This window comes from Marmota marmota, unplaced genomic scaffold (assembly GCF_001458135.2).
Source record: "Marmota marmota marmota unplaced genomic scaffold, marMar, whole genome shotgun sequence".
NCBI classification, from domain to species: Eukaryota; Metazoa; Chordata; class Mammalia; order Rodentia; family Sciuridae; genus Marmota; species Marmota marmota.
The window spans coordinates 8,687,286-8,709,152 of NW_026000000.1; the positions used below are offsets into that span (position 1 = coordinate 8,687,286).

General features: G+C 34.5%; 1 protein-coding gene across 5 annotated transcripts in view; it reads right to left on the minus strand.

Moving 5' to 3' along the window:
* Mapk8 (mitogen-activated protein kinase 8) overlaps positions 1–4,855 on the minus strand; it is a 73,242-nt gene extending 68,387 nt beyond the window's left edge. For 3 of the 5 annotated variants that reach the window (XM_015498915.2, XM_048807516.1, XM_048807520.1), the window contains exon 1: positions 4,776–4,855. The gene's annotated coding sequence lies outside the window, so the exon portion shown is untranslated. Of the gene's footprint in view, positions 1–470; positions 666–4,775 lie in introns of all 5 variants that reach the window. The other 2 variants (XM_048807517.1, XM_015498916.2) reach the window with 2 other exon arrangements.
* Between the last annotated feature and the right edge of the window lie 17,012 nt (positions 4,856–21,867).

Sequence of the window (21,867 nt, forward strand, 5' to 3'; positions counted from 1 at the left end):
CCTCTCAATCATCTTCCCCCCCCATCCTTCTTTGCAGAGGCTAGCTCTAAACTTGTGATCCTCCTGCACAGCCTCAGCAGCCACTGGGATTACAGGCCAGTTTCCCCTTTTTTTAAAAGTTTTTTTTTTCTAGTTGATTTGTTCTTTACACATTCTTGATAAAAGGCCTTTCTCAGTTATATGCTTGAAATACCTTCACCTAGTTCCAGGCTTCTTGTGTCAATTTCCTTAGGACACTTTCTTACATACATAAGTTCTCAAACAATGTAGCAGAACTGATTGGTCCCTTTCTTCATGCTCAATACTATGTCTTAATCTTTCTCTTTTCCAAATCATGGAAAATATGCTCTTATTTCATATTTTATAAGTGTTACCTTTTACACAAAGGACTTTATTCATCCTGGAATTGATTTTTGTTCAGTTTGAAGAAGGCATCTAACATAATTTTTTTCATATGTAAATCTGATTACCTGGGTACAATTAACTGAAGCCCAGTCCTACCCTTAGTGGTCTGCAGTGGTATTGTGTCATTCGTGAGTATTCATATATGCAGAGGATGGATGGTTCCAGGCACTTTATTCTTCCCATTGTCTATTTTCAACCCAATTTCAATGTCAAAGTGTTTTAATTATTTGCATTTTATGTCTTGATATCTGATAAGAAAACTGTGGACACAGACAAGAAAAATAAATAACGCAAAGAACTTAAACCACCAGAACAACCAAAGTTTATAAAACATTTGATCACCAGCACCAAAAGATATAGAAAATAAAAATTAAAGGTTAAAAAAGCTATGTGTTACAAGCTTTTAAAAGTGACAAAACTAAATATATCTGAACTGGAACCATAAATTATGAACAGAAAATGACTAAAGGTGACAGCTGGGATTAAATTAATGGGGGAAAAAAACCACACACACATTAAAATTTGTGGGGTACACAGAAGAGAAACAGGGAAGACGTGGAAGTGAAACAGATAACACGTCCAGATCTCTTCATAACATGGAAAAGAGGCAGTGAATAAAAGCAGAATTGAGAGCAGGGAGACAAAATAAATGCTCTAAGACTTGACACTACATAGTCTGACACCTGGAGAGACTAGAAGATAGGTTACCAGAGGAGAAAATAAAACTTAAGAGTGCTCTAACTCAAACTTGGGGACAGGGGACATCAGAGAGAAGGGAAAGCAGACATTTTCTCAAGCTCATATAGTAGCATCCCCTCCTCCACAGAAAATCTTAATTAAGCCTTTCCAGAAATCCACACAATTATCTTAGGACCATCAGCAAAAGAATCTCTACAAAAGAGTTTAAGGAAGTTAAGCTTCCTATTTCCTGTTGCTCTATCTTACTTGGCCACTTGCCTAGAAGAGATCAGCACTCCAGGTGCTGAACACTTTTACTAGTTTTTCACATTTATTGACTATCTAGTGTTGTAAAAATATAGAATAGTTTGTAAAAGTTTTCAAGTGGGAAGTGTGTTTGCCAATGCAAAGTGTGAGAAGAAACAGAGATTAATCTTTAAGGAAGCCTCTGACCTTGGGCTGGAGCTTCACAGAAATGTTTACCTTTCAAAGAGAAGAGTTACTAATTAGGCTCCATGATAACTGGCAGGGGGAGGGAAAAAAGGGAGAAGAAGCTCTCCCCTTCTCAGCGCTGTCCTTGAAGAGTTAACTTGTCCAGAACAGTAGAAGAAAAAGCTATTTTTGTGTGAACTTCTGCAGACTGTGAACTTCTGAGTCCCTCCCCCTACACACTGGATATAAAGTTCTGAAACTGCCTGAACTCTGGGTTCAGGGGGATTGATTGACTACAGTGAAAGTTTTTCCCTCTGAATATGGCTGCAGCCAAATAAATCTGCTTCTTGCTAATTCTTTGGTGTCTGACCTCATCTGGTCCTACAACACCCATTTAAAAACTATTGGAAAACTGTTGAAAAGACAGACAAAATTTAAATTACAAGAAGGTGACTTAAAACAGCATGAACCACAAAAACAAAGGGGAGGGGAAGCAACAATCTTGTGGAACCCGCAGGCAACCAGTCACCCTCTTAAATTGGCAGAAGCTCTTCCCACACCCAGAGCTGCAAATTAAACCCAAGGGAAGCCCCCTGCAGTGGGCCCTCTTAAGAATATGGCTAGAAAGACCTCCCTGTCCCTCTCACTGTGAACATAGGGACAGAGTGGGCTGATGGGGACCTTGGCCTGGAAAGAGCACATCTAGCTCTGCTTAGCCTCTGCCACCCAGGCAAGGGTGAAAAGCTCTGCACAGGCTTGCTTGACTCAAACAGGTTACAATAGAAGCAACTTTGGCCCCAAAGGAAAGCTGATTCACCAGGCCAGCCATTGGCACTGGAGGAAGACACTGCAGGAAGCCTAGAGACAGTACTCAGGATTGCAGCACCATACTAGGAGGCAAACTGCCTGAATATCCAGTGACATACAGACAACAGGAAATTGCTAGAAGCTTCTCAGCAGAAAGGGCTGGACGCCAGCCTTAGTAAGTGTATAGCCAAACAGTGCAACTGGCAAGTGACATGGCATTATTTGGATATTTGTAGGACAATGCACCAGACCTATTAAGCAAAGGGAATTAACACCCACCATTCACAACCTGGGACAGTGGAAACTATAGGATCCAGTTGAATCACCAGAGACCCTGCACTAAAGCACCTTAGAGTGGAGGCAGCCAGGGAAATACTACTGAACTACAGAACACCTGTGGAAAACCAACAACCAGTGTTCCTGCACACACAGACAGCTGCCAGGATCTTCCCTACCATGAGAAGAATCTAGCAGAGGGGAACAGGTACACCAGTGACTCCCAAATAAGGGGCATCTTGAATCTTGAATTCTGTAATAGGCTACAATAGAATCAGCCAACTCATAACATTGTATCCTCCAAGATTATAAACAACTCTAATGTCAACTTAGATCATATAAATAACTCCTTAACTTGAATGGTAATTGTAACTCAATAGCCAAAGTTGTACCTCCAATCCACCTGAAAGTATTTCATTTAGTGGTTTAAAGCATTAACTGGAAACAATCTCCCTATTTTTGTTTCCCTAGCTCTAGTTTATACCTGCTTTTCTTACCCCCTACTCATCCTCTTACACTATCCACTAGGGCCTCAAATACCACCCATTCATCTATTTCTTCTCTCTCCTTTCTCTTTCACCCTCTCTTTCTTTCCTTCTTTTTCCCTTCTCCATTTGCCAAAACTTTTTTCCTCCCCACCCTTAATACTCACTTAAGGTTTTAGTAAGTTTACTAAATTTAACTACTAGATTGTTTGACTTGTCCCAGAACTCTTATTGTAGGCTTATACCTGAATTTGAGGACCCAAAGAAAACAACTGAAACAAGTTTTTGTTCTTACAATATTGAATACAAGGCCTGGCTCAGAAGTGATTATAGTAAATAGGGCTCCAATGGTATTTCTTATAGTGGAGCTGATACTGGGATGAGAAGAGGTCACAAATTGAATTAAAATACCATTATCTAGTTCCACCCACCCCAAGGCTCTTAAGAAAAAGAAATTCACTTAGTAGTCTATCACTTAAAAAGTCAGAACTATACTGGTAGGTGGGCAGACATACAAACAATATGAAAAAGCAAAGGAACAAACCATCCCAAACAACAAAGAATACCTCAACAACAGATTCCACTGACACCACAGTGAAGGGAGTATCAGAAAAGGAATTTAGAAAACTCATAAATTGTTCTATGAGCTAAAAGATGATATAAGTGAAATCAGAAAGAAAATATAGGAAGTGCAAGATCACTTCAATAAAGAGAGATTCTAAAAAAGAATCAAACAAAATCCTTGAAATGAAGGAATCAATATATCAAATTAAAAATTCAATGGCAAGCATCACTAATAGATTAGACCACTTTGAAGACAGACTTTTCTGGCCTTGAAGACACAGTATATAATCTTGAAAATATAGATGAACATAGAGAAAAGATGTTAAGAGACCATAAACAGAATATTCAAGAAATCTGGGATAATATTAATAGGCCAAATTTAAGATTCATTGGGATAGACAAAGGCTCTGAAAACACATTCTAAAGGAAAGCATAATCTTTTCAATGAAATAATATCAGAAAATTTCCCAAACCTTAATAATGAAATGGAAATTTAAATATAGGACTTCAATTACGCAAAAATCAGATCCACTCCAAGACATTGTTATGCAAATGCCTAACTCATAAAATAAGGTAAGAATTTTAAGATCTGAAACTAGGCATATTTTACAAGTAAACCAATCTGGATTTCAACTGCTTTCTCAATCCAGACACTAAGAGGGCTTGGAATAATATATACCAAACTCTGGAAGACAGTGGATGCCAACCAAGAATACTAAGAAAATTAAGCTTAAAAGATGAAGGTGAAATAAGAACCTTCCATGATAAACAAAATCTAAAAGATTTCATAACTAGAAAGCCTACACTATAAAACACTCAATAAAATATTTCATGAAGAAGAAATGAAAAATAAAAATGAAAACATGCATAAAGGCATTATACTAGTAGTCAAAGGAGAATCAAATCCAATTTAAACACTAGAAATAAATCAAACTGGCAGGAATTAAAAATCATCTCTCAATAATAACACTGAATGTAAATGGTCTAAACTTTCAATCAAAAGACATAGGCTGAAAGACTGGATTTAAAAATAAGCCCCCAAAATATGCTCTCTGCAAGAGACTCACCTCATAGGCAAAGACATACACAGATTGAAGGTGAAAGGATGGGAAAAAACATACCACTCACCTGGATCTCGCAAACAAGTAGAGGTTACCATTCTCATATCAGATAAAGTAGACTTCAAGCTAAAATTAATCAGAAGAGAAAAGATCATTTCATGATGCTTAAGGGAACCATACATCAACAAGATATAAATGTCATAAATACTTATGCCCCAAACAATGGAGTATCTATATACATCAAACCATTCTCAAAATTAAGAATCAAACAGACTACAGTACAATAATAGTGGGTGACTTTAACACCCCTCTCTCATCACTGGATAGATGATTCAAACAAAAACAAAGTAAAGATTCTTTAGAACTAAAAAATACAATAAATAATTCTGACCTAACAGACATCAACAGACATTTAGAGTATTTCATCAATCAACAACTGAATTCACTTTCTTCTCAGCAGCACACGGAGCATTTTCTAAAATAGACTATATTTTAACACAAAGCAAATCTAAGCAAATACAAAGAGAAGAGAGAGAGACGAGAGAGAGAGAGAGAGAGAGAGAGAGAGAGAGAGAGAGAGAGAGAGATAATACCTTGCATTCTATCAGATCATAATGGAATGAAATTAGAAATCAACAATAAGAAAAAATAGAAACCACTTTAACACCTGGAGTTAAAGAGTATATTTTTGAATGATGAATGGAGAGCAGAAAAAATCAGGGAAGAAATTTTTAAAAATACTGAGAGGTAAATGAGAACTATAATAATACAATGTATCAAAGTCTGTGGGACATTATGAAGACAGTTCTAAGAGGAAAGTTCACAGCACTGAACTCATACATTAAAAGAATGGAAAGATACCATATAAATAAACTAACATTACATTTCAAGGGCTTAGAAAAAGAACAAACCAAAACCAAAATCAGGAAGAAGACAGGAACTTATTAAAATAAGAGCCAAAATCAACAAAACTGAGATTTAAAAAAGTAACACAAAAGATTAATGAAACAGAGTTGTTGGTTTTTTTTTGAAAGGATAAACAAAATTGGTAAGCCCTTAGCCAAACTAACTATAAGAGAGAAAAACTCAAATTATCAAAATCCGATATGCAAAAGGAAATATCATCGAACACACTACTGAAATCAAAAGGGCAACATGAAATTATTTTGAAAATCTATATTCCAATGAGCTAAAATAGCTTAATGATATGGACAAATTCTCCTAGACATAGAACCTACCCAAGTAGAACCAGGAGGACATAGAAAATTTAAACAGACCAATTTCTTTTATAGAAATTGAAGCAGCCATCAAAAACCTTCCAACAATTAAATGGTTTCTTGGCTGAGTTCTACCAGATCTTCAAGGAACTAATACTAATCTTCTTCAAGTTATTCCATGAAATAGAAAATGAGGGAACTCTGTCAAACACATTATACAAAGGCAGTATCACCCTGATACCAAAATCAGACAAAGACACATCGAGGAGAAAAAACTTCAGATCAATATTCTTGATGAACGTAGATGCAAAAATTCTTCATAAAATACTGGCAAACTGCATACAAAAACACATTTTTTAAAAAAGTGCAACATGATCAATTGGGATTCATCCCAGGAATGCAAGGTTGGTTGAACATAAGGAGATCAATAAATGTAATCACCACATGACTAGACTTCAAGATAAGAATCACATAAACATTTGATGAAGTAGAATACCCATTCATGTTTAAAACACTAGAAAAACTAGGGATAGAAGGAACTTACTTCAACATTGTAAAGGTCATATGTAGAAAGTGAAGGCCAACATTATTCTGAATTGGGAAAACAAAGTATTTCCTCTAAAAACAGGAACAGGACAAGGATGCCCACTTTCACCACTCCTATTCAATACAGTTCTTAAAACTCTGCCAGAGCATTTAGACAAGAGAAGGAAATTAAAGGGATACAAACAAGAAGAACTCAAATTACATGTATTTGCTGATGGCATGACACTATAATTAGAAGACCCAAAAAAAACTCCATCAGAAGACTTCTAGAGCTCATAAACGAATTCAGCAAAGTAGCAGGATACAAAATCAACACCCATAAATCAATCATGTTCCTATACTCCAATGATTAATCAGCTGAAAGAGAAATTAAGAAAACAATCCCATTCACAACGGCCATAACAACAACAACAAAATCACACTTGGGAATCAATCTAATAAAGAGGCAAAGGACCTCTACAATGAAAATTAAGAACACTAAAAAAGAAACTGAAGAAGACCTCAGAAGATATAATGACCTCCCATGTTCTTGGATAAACAGGATTAATATTATCAAAATATTAACATAAAAATGGCCATACTACCAAAAGTGCTATACAGATCCAATGCAATTCCCATCAAAATTTCAATGATGTTCTTCACAGAAATATAAAAAGCAGCCATTAAATTCATTTAGAAAAATAAGAAACAGAATAGTCAAAGCAATGCTGGAGTGCAAAGCAAAGCACGAGGAATCATGAAACCAGACTTAAATTATATTACAGAGATATAGTAACAAAAACAGCCTGGTACTAGCAATAAAATGGGCAGGAAGACCAAGGAAACAGAAGACACAGAGATAAGCCCACATAAATACAGTTATCTCATACTAAACAAAGGTTCCAAAAACACATGTTATAAAAAAGATAGCCTCTTTAACAAATCATACTGGGAAAACTGGAGATCCCTATGTAGTATAATAAAATTGCACAAAACTCAACTCAAAGTGGATCAAAAACCTAGACATTAGACCAGAAACCCTTCACCTGCTAGAAGAAAATGCCGGCCCAACACTCAAACATGTTGGCTCAGGAACTGACTTCCTTAATAAGACTCCTAAAGCACAAGAAGTAAAACTAAAAAAATCAATAAATGAAATGGCATAAAATTAAAAAGCTCCCTCACAGCAAAGGAAACAATTGAAAGCGTGAAGAAAGAACCTACAGAATGGGAGAAACTCTTTGCTATCTGCTCTGCAAATAGGGCATTAATATCCAGGACATACAAAGAGCTCAAAAATGTAACACATAACCCCCCCCCCCAAAAAAAAACCAAAACAACCCAATTAATAAATGAGCAGAGGAACTAAAAAACACTTCACAAAATAAATAGCATTGGTCAGCAAATGTATGAAAAAATGTTCAAAATCTCTGGCAATTAAAGAAGTTCATATTAAAACTACACTCAAGAGAGTTCATCTCACTCCAGTCAAGAATGGCAACAATCAAGAATACCAATAACAATACACGTTGGTGAGGATGTGGGGGAAAATTTACATTCATACATTGCTAATGGGCTGCAAATTGGTACAACCACTCTGGAAAACAGTATGGAGAGTCCTCAAAATACCTGGAATGGAAAACCATTTGATCCAGTTATCCAATTCCTCCGTATATATCCAAAGGAGTTAAAAGCAGCATACAACAGTGACCCAGCCACAGAAATGTTTATAGCAGCTCAGTTCACAATAGCGAAGCTATGCAACCAACCTCAGTGCCCTTCAACAGATGAATGGATAAATAAAATATGGTATATATACACAATGGAATATTACTCAGCCAAAAAAAGAATGACTTTATGACATTTACCAGAAACAGAATGAATCTGGAGATTATTATACTAAGTGAAATATGCCAATCCCCCAAAACCAAAGGTTGACTGTTCTGATAGGTGCATGTTAACATACAACAAGGGTGGGGTATGAACAGAAGTTCAGTAAATTAGACAAAGGGGAATGGAAAGAAGGGAGTGAGGATAAGAAAGACAGTAGAATGATTCTCACATAATTCTCTTATGTACATTTATGAATACACCACAGTGAATCTCCACATCCTCTAAAAATCACAAGACTAAGACCCTAATTAGAATAAGATGTACCCCATGCTTGTATAAATAAGTCACATTATATTCTACTATCATATATAACTAAGAAGAATAAAAATTTTTAAAAAGGTTGGGAAAAAATTAAAAAATACAATGTTATATGACATGTGAAAATCATATATGAAATTCAAATTTCAGTGTCCATAAATAGTTGGGTAGGCCCTCAAAAAAGAAAAAGAATATTGGATATTTACCATGTTAATGATNAAAAAAAAAAAAAAAAAAAAAAAAAAAAAAAAAGAAAAAAAGGAAAAGAAAAAAGAAAAAGAAAGGTTTGCAGGTGGATGGTTTGGATGAATTTAGTGATCCTGGAAGGAAAAATGCAATAGAAAACGTTTAAAAAAAATTAACAACAACAAAAAAAAGACCCAATCAATAAATTGGCACTAATCAGACACTTCTCAAAAGAAGAAATATTATCAAGAGATATATGAAAAACTGTTCAACATCCCTAGGAATAAGAAAAATTCAAATTAAAACTACACTGAGATTTCATCTCTCTCTAGTCTGAAAGACAATTATCAAGAACATAAGTAACATTGAATGTTGGTGAGGATGTGAGGAAAAGGGTCACTCATACAACATTTTTGGTGGGACTGTAAATTAGTGTAACCATTCTGGAAAGTAGTATGGCGAGTCCTCAAAAAATGTGGAATGGAATCAACATATTATCCAGGTACCCCACTCCTCAATATAAATCCAAAGGATTTAAAATCAACATACTACAATGATGCAGTCACATCAATGTTTATAGCAGCACAATTCACAATAGCTAAGCTATGAAGCCAACCTAGGTTTCCCCAACAGATAAATGGGTAAAAAAAAAAAAAAAAGTGGTATAATATACACAATGGAATATTACTCAGCCATAAAAAGAATGACTTTATGACATTTGCTAGAAAAAGCATGAATCTGAAGACTATTATACTATTATATTGTTATATTGTATATACACACAATGGAGAATGACTTTATGGAATTTGCTAGAAAATGGATGTTAAAGAAACTATCATGCTAAGTGAAATAAGCCAATTCCCAAAAGTCAAAGGTCAAATGTCTTCTCTGCTATGTGGACAATAATTCAAAATAAGGGGGAGGGGGGCGCAAAAAAAGGAAAAGAAAATCAGGGGAGTAGACAAAGGGGTATGAAATGAAGTGAGGGGTGCTGGGATAGGCAAAGACACGGGACTGAATCCTATGTACACATATGAATATACCACAGTGAATCTCACCATCATGTACATCTATTGGGGGGGCAGGGTGGTAAAAGTTAATAGGTTAAATGTCAATCTGAAGAAGTTAGAAAAAAGAGTAATAAATAAACCCAAGGAGTATAATAAAAGAAATGATGAAGATGACATGAAAGAATAAATTAATGAAACAAAAATGAGAGGATCAACAAAACTACAAGTTGGGTTTTAAAAAGGTTAAGGATGGAGGACTCAGGTTTTATGACTACAAAGTAAAAGATGGCACACACACAAAGAGTGGAGAGAAAGAGGACATGACCTCAGATGCTGCAGATGTGAAACTGATAAAAAAAAATACTGTAACAAGTTTTATGTCACTGTTTTGTTGACTTATTCTATCAGTGAGTAAGTATGAAAACTATGATTATAAATGTCTTTTCCTTCTTGTATTTTACTTTTTGTTGCTTTATATATTTGGGAATCAGAGTTTTAGGTCTGTAAAATTTAGAATTATTTTATTTCTCTGTTGAAGTTTAGCTTTTATCAGTCAGAAACAACCCAATTTACCTCTAGTAAAGACTTTTGCCTTAACTCTATCTATATTGGGGGTCAGTAGTGGAACTCCATGGTAGAGACTATGTTTAGCAATTGTGAGGCCTTGGATTCAATCCCCAGAAACCAACCCTCAAAGAAAAAATATATATTAGTGTTTGAATGATATGTCATTTTTCCACCCTTCACTTCTTATTTTTAAATTTGTTCTCATTAATATGCATTTAGGTACACTGTATACAAAAGGAGCACAAATTCTCCTTCCTCTGGCTGAACATAGTGCAGAGTCACACTGGTAGTGTAATCATACATGTGTATAGGATAATAATGTCCTCCTCATTACACCATCCTTCCCATCCCCACACTTCCTTCCATCCCCTCACTCCCCTCTGCACAATCCAAAATTCCTTCATTCTTCCTCTCCCCCATCCCACATTATGGATTACATCTGCTTATGAGACACAACGTTCAGCCTTTGGTTTTCTGGGGTTTGGCTTATTTCACTTCATATGATTTTCTCCAGCTCCATCCATTTACCTGCAAATGCCAAAGTTTCATTCTTCTTTAAGGCTGAGTAATATTCTATTGTGTATATGCACCAAATTTTCTTGATCCATTCATCTGTTGAAGGGCATCTATTTTGGTTCCATAGTTTAGCTATTGTAAACTGAGCTGGTATCAATACTGATGTGGTTGCATCACTGTTGCGTGCTGATTTTAAGTCCTTTGGGTATAAACCAAGGAACAGGATAACTGAGTCAAATGGTGATTCCATTCCAAGTTTCCTGAGGAATCTCCATACTGCTTTCCAGAGTGCTTGCACCAATTTGCAGTCCTACCAGCAATGTATGAGTGTACCTTTTTCCCCACATCCTTGCCAATATTTATTACTGCCTTGTATTCTTGATGATTGGCATTCTGACTGGAGTGAGATGAAATCTTTTGATTTGCATTTCTCTAATCGCTAGAGATGATGAAAACTTTTTCATGCTTATTGACTGATTTTATTTTTTCTTCTATAAAGTGTCTGTTCAGTTCCTTAGCTCATTTATTGGTTTTTTTTTTTTTTGATGTTATGTTTTTTGAGTTCTTTCTATATCCTGGAGATTAGTGCTCTATCTGAGGTGCATGTGGTAGAGATTTTCTCCCATTCTATAGCTCTCTCTTCTTGTGATTGTTTCCTTCACTGAGAAGCAGCATTTTAGTTTGAATCCATCCCATTTATTGATTCTTGATTTTACTTCTTGTTCTTTAGGAGTCTGGATAAGGAAGTCATTTCCTAAGCAGACAATGGTGGAGATACGGTCCTACTTCTTCTTCTATTAGGCACAGGGTTGAGGCTGGTGATGGGGCTCAAGCGGTAGCACGCTCGCCTGGCATGCGCGAGGCTCTGGGTTCGATCCTCAGCACCACATAAAAATAAAATAAAGATGTTGTGTCCACCGAAAACTAAAAAATAAATATTAAAAAATTATCTCTCTTTAAAAAAAACCCTATGAAACATGATTACTATCTTATAAAATCACCGTTTGTTTAAATGTACTAAGATATTTTCTACTTTTTGTGCTTTTTATTCCTTTTTATATACCAGGCCTTCTACCTAAGAATTTCCTCCTGCCTAAAGTACATTCTTCAGAATTTCCTTTAGTGAGACTTTCAAATTGCAAATTCTTAGTTTTTAATCTGTATGAATTCCCCCCCCCTTAGTATATAATTTATAGACATTGTTCCCTTTTAATTAAGATAACATTTCTTCTAAGATAAAATATCTTCAGCTTATGACATCATGGAAGGTAAATCTACCTTCCTCCTCTGGTTATGACTTTTGTCTTCGGTATTCTGGCCTGTAACTGTAAAAAGACTAGATGAGGATTTCCTTTTATTTAATCAGTTTGGGTTCCTGTGCTTATCTTAAATGTGTAAGTTAGTGTTGTTCATGAGCTAAAGAAAATTCTTATTTATTATCTTCAATAATGTTGACTTTTCACCATTTTATGAAAGCTATTCAGGTTAATTTAAAGATAAACATATGTAATGACTTCTCTCTTATAGTTTTCACGTTTCTTTTGAATATAAGCTAGACAATATTTCAGCTGTTTCCTTCTTCAAGTGTATATAAAGTCACCCATTAAAGACGTTTTTAAAGGCTCAATTAGTATAACTTAACTGCATAAGTTCTAGCTATATTCTTTTTTCAAAAAATTTTTTTGGACACTTTTATAATTTCTGAACCCTACAACATATTTTCAACTGGTCTTTTGCTTAAACATATTAATATATTTAACATGTAACTCATATTCTGATTATTTTAAATCTCTGGTAGATTTATTATTTACTTCTACTCATTCTACTCACAGTGCTTAGTTTTTCTGTTTTTGTTTTAACTCTACTTAGAATTTTACTTCTGGGAAAACTTTCAGCTCTAGGGTGAAGATCAGTTTCTCCAAAGAGACCTACTATGTGCTTTTACAAGTCTAAGGATACTCATTGCCAATCTACAATTATAACTTTTATGGAGATAAATCCAAATCAAATTTTTTATTTTTTTTGGTGAGGTGGAGGATCATTTAAATGAGGTTAAAAGTGAATTGCAAACTACAGGAGGGTCAGGTTGCTCAAAATTTGTAGCAGTGATCTTGTCTTCCATATTCACTCCAAGGTTTTATCTAGACTAAAAGTTTTCAAAATGTGGTCCCCAAACAACAAAATCAATATTACCTGGAAATTTATTAGAAATTCATATTTTTAGGCCTTATTTCACACCTTTGAACCTTAAACTCCAGTCATCTTTGTTTTAACAAGCCCTCCAAGTGACTTGGATGCAAACATAAAAACTGAGAAACATGGAGAAAATCAAACTGTCTTGCAGTCTTGAAGGATGGCGTTGTTGATGGTGGTTTTCAATTCAGCCTTCTGAAACTCAGCTTCAAGTAGAATAGAAGACTTCTCTGATTCATCACCTCAGAAAGATCTTTCAGAAAGATTCTATTATTTCTTCTAATTCCTCAATGTTCCCTGAAGCTGAGGAGAGGAAATTCAAGTTTTCCAGGCTTTAGAAAAATGTAATCTGGATAAGACAGCTTACATTCGCAGATTTAACTTCCCAGAGATCCTGTGCCTTCATTTAGTTTCCTTTTTTGAGAATTTTAGCTAGGATTTTTACAAAACCTTTTTGTTGTTGTTTTGTTTTGCTTTCTGACATAAGTAAAAGTGCAAAGGAAGTAGGAGAGGTTTCCCCAACAGTTATGTCTCTGGGACATCCACTGTGTGTCCATTCCATGGGATTCTTCTCAGCAATAAAGAGAAATGTGATATATGCAGCATCTTAAAGATATTAAATAAAATATTAAGAAGTCAATCTCAAAAAGTCCATATAGTGTATGGATATTCATTTTGTGTTCTATAAATATCCAACTCGTCATTTGTTGAAAACACCATCCAACCTCTATCGTGTACCTCCTCTTTTGTACCTTTGTCAAAAATAAACTGACCTTTCTTATTTGGAGCTATGCCTGGGTTTCTGGTCTTTTTTATTGACCTAGTGGTTTATCATCTGCCCACCAATGCCACACTACCTTGACTATTCTGCCTATATAGGTCTTGATATTAAATAGTGAGACTTCTTTCTTTTCTTTCCCACCCCAGACTGCTTTAGCTACTCAAGTTCCTTTGCCTTTCCCTATAAATTTCAGGATAATTCTAAGCCTACAAAAACAAATAAATAAACAAACAAAAACTTGCTAGGATTTTGAAAAGAGTTTTGTTAAACTCAATATATCGATTTGGAGAAAACAGACATTCACATTATACTGAATTTTCCAATCTATGAACACACTATGTCTTGATAATTTATTTAGGTCTTTGATTTCTTTCATCAACATGGTATAGTTTTCAGGATACAAGTCTTATTCATGTTTTATTAGATTTATATCAAATCTTTTTGGTTTTTATTTTTTAGCAATTCCAAGTACTGCTCTATTTTTAATTTTATTTACACAAGTTCATTGCTAGGCTAGAGAAATACAACTGATTTTTGTATACTGATCTTGTATCCTGTGATCCTGCTAAATTCACTTGTTAGTTCTACAAGTTCTTTTGTACATTACATGGGATTTTCTACCTAGATGATCATATCATAAGACAGAAGGAAGAGTTTGATTTCTCCTTTTCTAATCTGCATGTCCTTATCCCCAGCTGGGTTTTTTTTTTTTTTTTTTTTTGTGCTGCTAACACTATGATAAAGAGTGGTGAGAGTGGACATCCAGGCCACTTTTTTTCCTATTATAGGGAAAAAGTAACATCATTCTTCATCAAGTAGGATGCTAACTCTTCATTTTCTTTATCCAGTCAAGAAAGCTTCCTTTTATTGTTAGTTTCTTCCAAGTTTTAATCAAATATGGTACTGAACATTGTCAAATGTTTCTGCAACAACTGATACAATCATGCAATTTTTCTTCATTATCCTGTTAATGTGGTTACCTTGACACATTACAAAGATGAATTTACAAATATTCAGCCAACTCAGAATAACTGGAATGAGTCCATTTTTCATAGAGTATAATTATATTTACATATTACTGAATTACATTTATTGATATTTTGTTAAAGATTTTTTTTTACATGTATACTTGTGAAGGATACTGGTTTGCAGTTTTCTCTTTTGTATTGTCTTTGTCTGACTTTGGTATCAAGACAATGCTGGTTTCATAAAATGAATTAGGAATTATTCCCTTATCTTGTATTTCCTGGTACAGACTCTCAAAACACAGCAAAATCTTCTTTAAGTATTTGGCAGAATTCTCCAATGAACCATCTTGGCTTGATTTTATTTTAAATTACAAATTAAATTTACCTAATGTTTATAGTACTATTCAAATTATCTATATCATATTGGGTGAGCTGCAGTACTTGCAGCTGAGAAATTAGTTCATTTCATCAAAGTCATCAAACTTATTTGTGTAGAGCTGTTTATACTATTTACTCCCTTGTTATCCTTTTGATGTTTGTAGGGTATCTTTTTACACTCCTGGTACTGGTAATTTCTTTCCTTTATCAGTTTTGTCAAAGTTTTGTCCACTGAGTTTTTTTTATATGGATTATGATAATTTTTTCTTATGAAGATTTACGGTTTGTTGAAAATTTCCACTTTTAAAAATTTGTTTCAAGTATATTCATAACTGTTGAAACACTGCCTTGATGGCTCCTTTTAGATAAATATAACATCATGCTATCTCAGTGTCAGCATGCATTGTCTTTTCATTTTTATGGTACTGAGGATTGAATCCCAGGCCTCGCTTATGCTAGGCAAGTCCTCTACCACTGAGCTATAGCCCTAGTCCAATTTTATTTTCATTTAAGACAGAGTCTTGCTAAGTTGTCTATGTTGCCTTCAAACTTGTGATCCTCTTGCCTCAGCCTCCCAGGAAGCTAGGATTATAGGCTTGCGCCACCTATAATCCTATGGCTATGCATTATCCTTTTAAATTCAAGTTAAAGCTTTCTGGTTCTTGGTATGACAGAGTTTTATTGAAATCTGGATATATGGAATATTATGTAAGAAATTCTGGATCATATTTAAATGTTCTATTGTATAACAGCAGGATTCCCCTAACACTGCTCTAGTGTACAATCTGGTGAACAATTGCCTAGCAGGGTAGAGTCAGTTTCCTCACTGGGCTTTTGTGACCATAGTGGGGGAGAGAAAAGGGAAAAAGCTACTCATAATGCACAAAAGTGGGAAATCCCTGACAATGTGTACTCCATGCTCTCCATGTTGTGTCCATTGATATAATGGTAGGAGAGGTTGCCTCATTACAACCTGAAAACAGTTAAAGTGTAAGTCCCCACTTGGCTTTTACTAATCCTGATGATTTCTGTGTGTGTTGTTTGCCTAGAGTGGAGTGGTTATTTTCTAGAAACTGTCTTACTAAGCTACTCCTCTCCTGGTCCTTGGCTAAGGGGAACAGATTTTCCGATTTGGGTTTTTGTTGTTGTTGTTGTTTTTCTCTGTGCCCAACATTTCTGGTTGCCATCCTCTCTACATCCATTCTGGAATATCTAAAGCAATAAAAATACCCAGGATTTTTAGAGTCAGATTATCTGGATCTGGAAGTCCTGAGCTGATACACCTTTTTCTCTCTCCCCTTTCAGTCTTCTCATGTTTGTTTGAGATAAGTATGTTAAGTATCCCACAATGTCAAGTGTTTTTAGTTGTATTTAACACAAACAGGAAAAAAAAAAAAACGTGGACACTTAAGTCTATACTACATCACTTTTAAGTTCACTTATATTTTCTTTATGGTTAAGTTTGGTAGGGAGAGGTGTTTGTGTGCATGTGTAAGTGTGTGTTTTAAAAGAATCAGATTTGGACTCAAAGAAATGTTCCTAATTCATTTCATTCATTTGCCTCCTGTGACTCTACAAGTACTTGGCAATTTTATTTATTTCACAAAGTATTTAGGATTAACTTTTTCATTTAAAAAAGATAACCCAAGAACTGTATACTAGTTGTCTGAACAGCCAAAGTGAGAAGGCATCCAGTAGTTAAGTGAAAGGGTCAACTGTTTGCATTTCGCAAAAATATTGAACCAAGCCATAAAACTAAGAATTACAAATAAGTTTATCTAGGTCTCTTATATTTCTTATGGTCTTGTTTATTCTTTGTGTACTTTATTTTCAGAAACAAGTATGTTAAGTGTCCCACAGTGTCAATTTAAAAAAATCCTGTTTGTTCTGTTTTGAGCTTTGAATTTTCCACATCTTATTCATAACATAATTCTTGGTTTCCTATATCATTTCACAACATTTCTTCTTTCAAGCATTTGCAAATTAAAGAAAAAACTTTTAAATTTTCTGTATCAATTTTTAGATTTTATTTTGACACCATCCTGATTTTAGAAGGCAGATAGAAACACAGAATGAGAGACAACCATAATCACATCAAGATCTTAGAATCCCTGAACTTATAAGCAATTTTACTTTTCTTGTCTCACAGTAATTATAACTATATGATATTGGCATGTTTACATATAAGCCATCTCCCTATGGACTATGGGCATATGGAAAATAGAAAAATTCTGATATTTTATAGTTTCCCAAAGTATTTAACATGCTGTCTTGCTCACAGAAGATATCTTTAAAATATATATTGAATTTAAATTCATCAAGATAATTGTTCAGAAAAAAAAAAAAAGATTAACTGTTCAGCACATGAGGCTAGCTAGCAAATTTATCAACGAGATCTTGGTAAGCAAACAGTACATCAGAAATGTATCATGGAGAGTAACTACCACCAAGATATTAAATCAGCTTCTGTACAGTGACCTGACGTGAAATTCCCCAAAATAAGAATAAACAAAAGAAATGCTTTGATTTGTACATAATGAAAAACTAGTGACTACTAAGAAACAAAAGCAGATGGTCAATCTGGCAACAAACTTAAGAGATAGTTCTTTGGGAATAAAAACAACATGGCGTTATAAATAGTATCAGAATCTGTAAACTCAAAAATAGCTCACAAAATTTGTGCAGTTTAAAAATGTATATAGAAAAGGCAAACCATTACCTTAAACTTTCTAAGCTTTATGTGGGCCATATGTACTTAAAATAATCGTCAAAGATGACTAACTATAGCTGCTTCTGTGGTCACAGAGAATCAGATTTTGGATCAAAGAGTCATAATTCATGTGACATTTGTTTATTCTGATATTGTTCTGTTTTAACAAATATTTAATATGCATTCCTTAAGTACATCCTGGCTAAATGGGAAAAACCAAGAAATTACATATAAGATATATTTAAGGGGTAATGAGCACAGGATTAAAACTACTGCGAACCCACATATGAAATACCCCAGGTCTGTACTGACAAACTTACTGCACAGATTCTCATATATATTATGTGTAGTACCATCTTCTTTTTTCTAACTCCCTTCACTTCAGGTTCCCTGTCCTCTACTGAAAATAGAAAAAAAAAAAAAAAAGCCTACAAAAGCTGTAGTACTTGCCTTATAAGGCAAGTAAAAACTGCCATCAACTGAAGCTTTCACTTATGTTAAATTAGACAAGTATTCTGGGGACCGAGCCTAGAGCCCACTATGTCAAAGAAACAGGTGAGCAAAATTCATCATGGCTATTATTCCTCATTTTGTCTAAGTATTTAATGTATATCCAAATCCAACCATTATCCCCATGAAGTTCCTTTAACTTTGACCCAGACCTTCACTCTTTCCCAACTCTCCAAATCTTTCTATGAAACCACCAGAACTATAACTTGAAATTTCCCTATATCCTCAATCTTTATTGTAATCATTTACTTTGCCTCTTCACTTTAAATGAAATATATTATTGAAAAGACCACTTCTCATATTGTCCCCTCTAATCCTTCTTACTCCCTTTTGCTATGATTATCCCCCAACTCTAAGACACATGCACAAAACCTTGCTCCTTTAATGCTCATGTTCATCAGCTGTCCTCTCTGTTGCTATGATCTACCATTTTCCTAATAGAACCCCCCTCATTGAGGACTTTACATCCTAATTAAAGTCTTCTCCTTTACCCTAAGTCCTGCTATCATCCTAAGTGACATATATAATCCTGAGGACAAACCCTCAAAAACCAAAGACTTTCACTTCTGGGGCATGTTCGTCTACAATGATCTATAATAATCTACCCCTCATTTACGCCAGTGGTTACTACCAACATATGAATCTAGCCAATATCTGAAACTGACCCATTTGTAGAAAACATAGTTCAGGTATCCCATTATAACCACTATCTCTTCTGGTAGTTTGTTTTACCATCTTTAATTTGAAAACTATTACTAAAGTTACTAAAGACTCAGATGGTCTTTAGTAACTTAACTTTCTATTGTATCCCTGTCTGTCTTCCTTTTTTCTTTTTCACTAAATTCTTTCTTAGGCAATGTAAATTCCATGTTCTGTTCTATTAAAAAATGCCTCTTATCAATACAATAAACTTCTTAGATATATGACTGCAAAATACCAAGATGAACCTAGCTATCTGATTTGTTCATACCTTCATTCTAGTGCAAATAGAAAAAGTAACATAAGAGGTTAGAAGAACTCAACTATCATTTCATGGTCAACCTCAACAAATACACAATAATGCCTCATTTTCTATTAAAATTATAATTACTCCACAAATTTTCAATTCAAATTTTTTTATTCTCTTCAAAGTTCAATCCCTATTATTTCATTTTCTTCACTGAGAAAAATAATAATAAAAAAAATTCTGACGGGGTTGGGTTGTGGCTCAGTGGTAGAGCACTTTCCTAGCATGTGTTCAATCCCCGGCACCACATAAAAATAAACAAATAAATAAAAGCATTGTGTCCATCTACAACTAAAAAAACATATTAAAAAATCTTTTAAAAAAATTCTTACAACTTCTGCTACAAACACTTTTGCTCAACTCCTCTTGGTTTCTGTCTCCTCCAAAGAGATCTCTTTAAGGCTACAAATGGGATTCTGGGACATTTATGTGAATTGAAACACATAGCACTGTTTATCAATTCAATCCTTAAATCATTATTATCTTCCCTTATATGGCAAGTTGAAAAATATTCCTCCAAAGAGGTCCTAGCCTTGGAACTTGTGAAGTTATCTTATATGGTAAACTAATGGCAGATATGATTAACTCTACTATAAGTTTCTACATACAAAATCATGTTTTCACATTTAAGGTTAATCATTCACCTAATCTAGTTTTGATGTGCATTTCTTGATAAAATTCTGAATTTTAAAAATTCTGAATAAGAATATATTGAGTCTTTTGTGATTCAGATCCTGCAGACTTCTTCTGTCACACCACTTTCCAGAACTGTTTTCCTATAGTCCACTTGCCATATTAGCCTTCCTCAGTTCCTTAGAATAAGCAAGGCTCTCCTGATGCTTCCTACACATGTTCTACTCAACCTGTTTTTTCTCCTCACTAAAGAACTGCTACTCATCCTTCAAATCTCAAACCTTAGCTCAGCTGTCACCTTCTCAAGACAGTTTTGTCTGACTCTTCATTCGAAATCAGGTGTCTTTGTTCACTTTATTTTTCTCCTTTGTACTTATAAGAGCTCTACTTACTCATTTTTGCAATTCTCTTTTTGCTAGACTATAATCTTAGAGATGATGGAGGAATGCTTGCATTCATTCTTTATCTTGAAAATTAATGCACAGTACCTAGCATATAGGAAGCACCAAAGCAGAATTTGCCAAATAAACTTAGAAAAAAATATTTCCTTGACTAGTATTACCCATTATATATTAAATGGGTTTAGGCCTTTAAAAAAATAGGGTTTTTTGGATAATAATTTGTGAATGTGGTTTTTTAATAATTGAGAATATCCTTTATTTTTATTATACTAATTTGTTCTATTACTATAATACACATTAATTGTACGGATTGATGGAATTCACTGTGATATTTTCACATGCATACATCATGAATTAATTATATCCACCCACCCTTTTTCTATCTCTTCTTCCTTTATTTTCTTTATCCATTCATCTGTTGATGGGCACATCTGGGCTGATTCTAAAATTTTGGCTACTGTGAATAATAATCCACAATATTAATTTATGAATCATCATCACCATTCACAATAAACATGAACATGCAAGCATGTCTTTGTATACAGACTTGATTTCCTTTGAATATATACCTAGGAGTGGAACAGCTGGGTCGTGCGGTTATTTTATTTTCAGTTTTTTGAGGAACCTCATATGGTTTTCCACAGCGGTTGTTCTAATTTATATTCCCAATGACATTGTTTAAGGGCTCCTTTTTCTGCACATTTCTGCAGGGCTACTTTTCTTTTTTTTTTTTTTTAATAGTTGCCACTCTAAGTATGGTAAGATAGAATCTTTCCCTAATTGCTGAAGATGAGAATTTTTCATATATTTATTGGCCATTAGCATTTTTTTCTTTTGAGGGGGTGTCTACTCAGATCCTTTGCCCAATTTTTTACTGAATTATTTGTAAAACCCTAATTCCTGAGTCAGCTCTAGAAATAAAAATTAACCTGACTTCTGCTTCTGGTATGGTGGGATAACTGAGATCACACTTACCCTCTTGTAAACAAAATATATGAAACGATTGTGAGACACTGGACAGTAGAGAGATTTAAGTTATGACTGTTATAGAACAGTTAAAGAGCTTACCTAATTAAGAAAAAAAGAAACAACGCTGCAGAAAAGTCTACACTAAACACAGCATGGCAGCTTCACTAAGTTGAGACAAATCTAGAAGGTGAAGGTAATCAGAATTTGTACAGTATAGAGGGAAGAAAGCTACTCAGAGGAAAAAGAACCCCAGAATTCAGTAAAATGATTCTTTTGTGTTTGAGTACTAATTAGTCTATGTATAAAACAAAACTCTCCAAATTTTATTTAGAAGACAAATGCCTGAGTTCTTTAAAATGAACGAGTTCCGGAATTTATCCAGAAACAAGGGTAGTTGGACATGGTGGAGTACACCTGTAATCTCAGTGACTCAGGAGG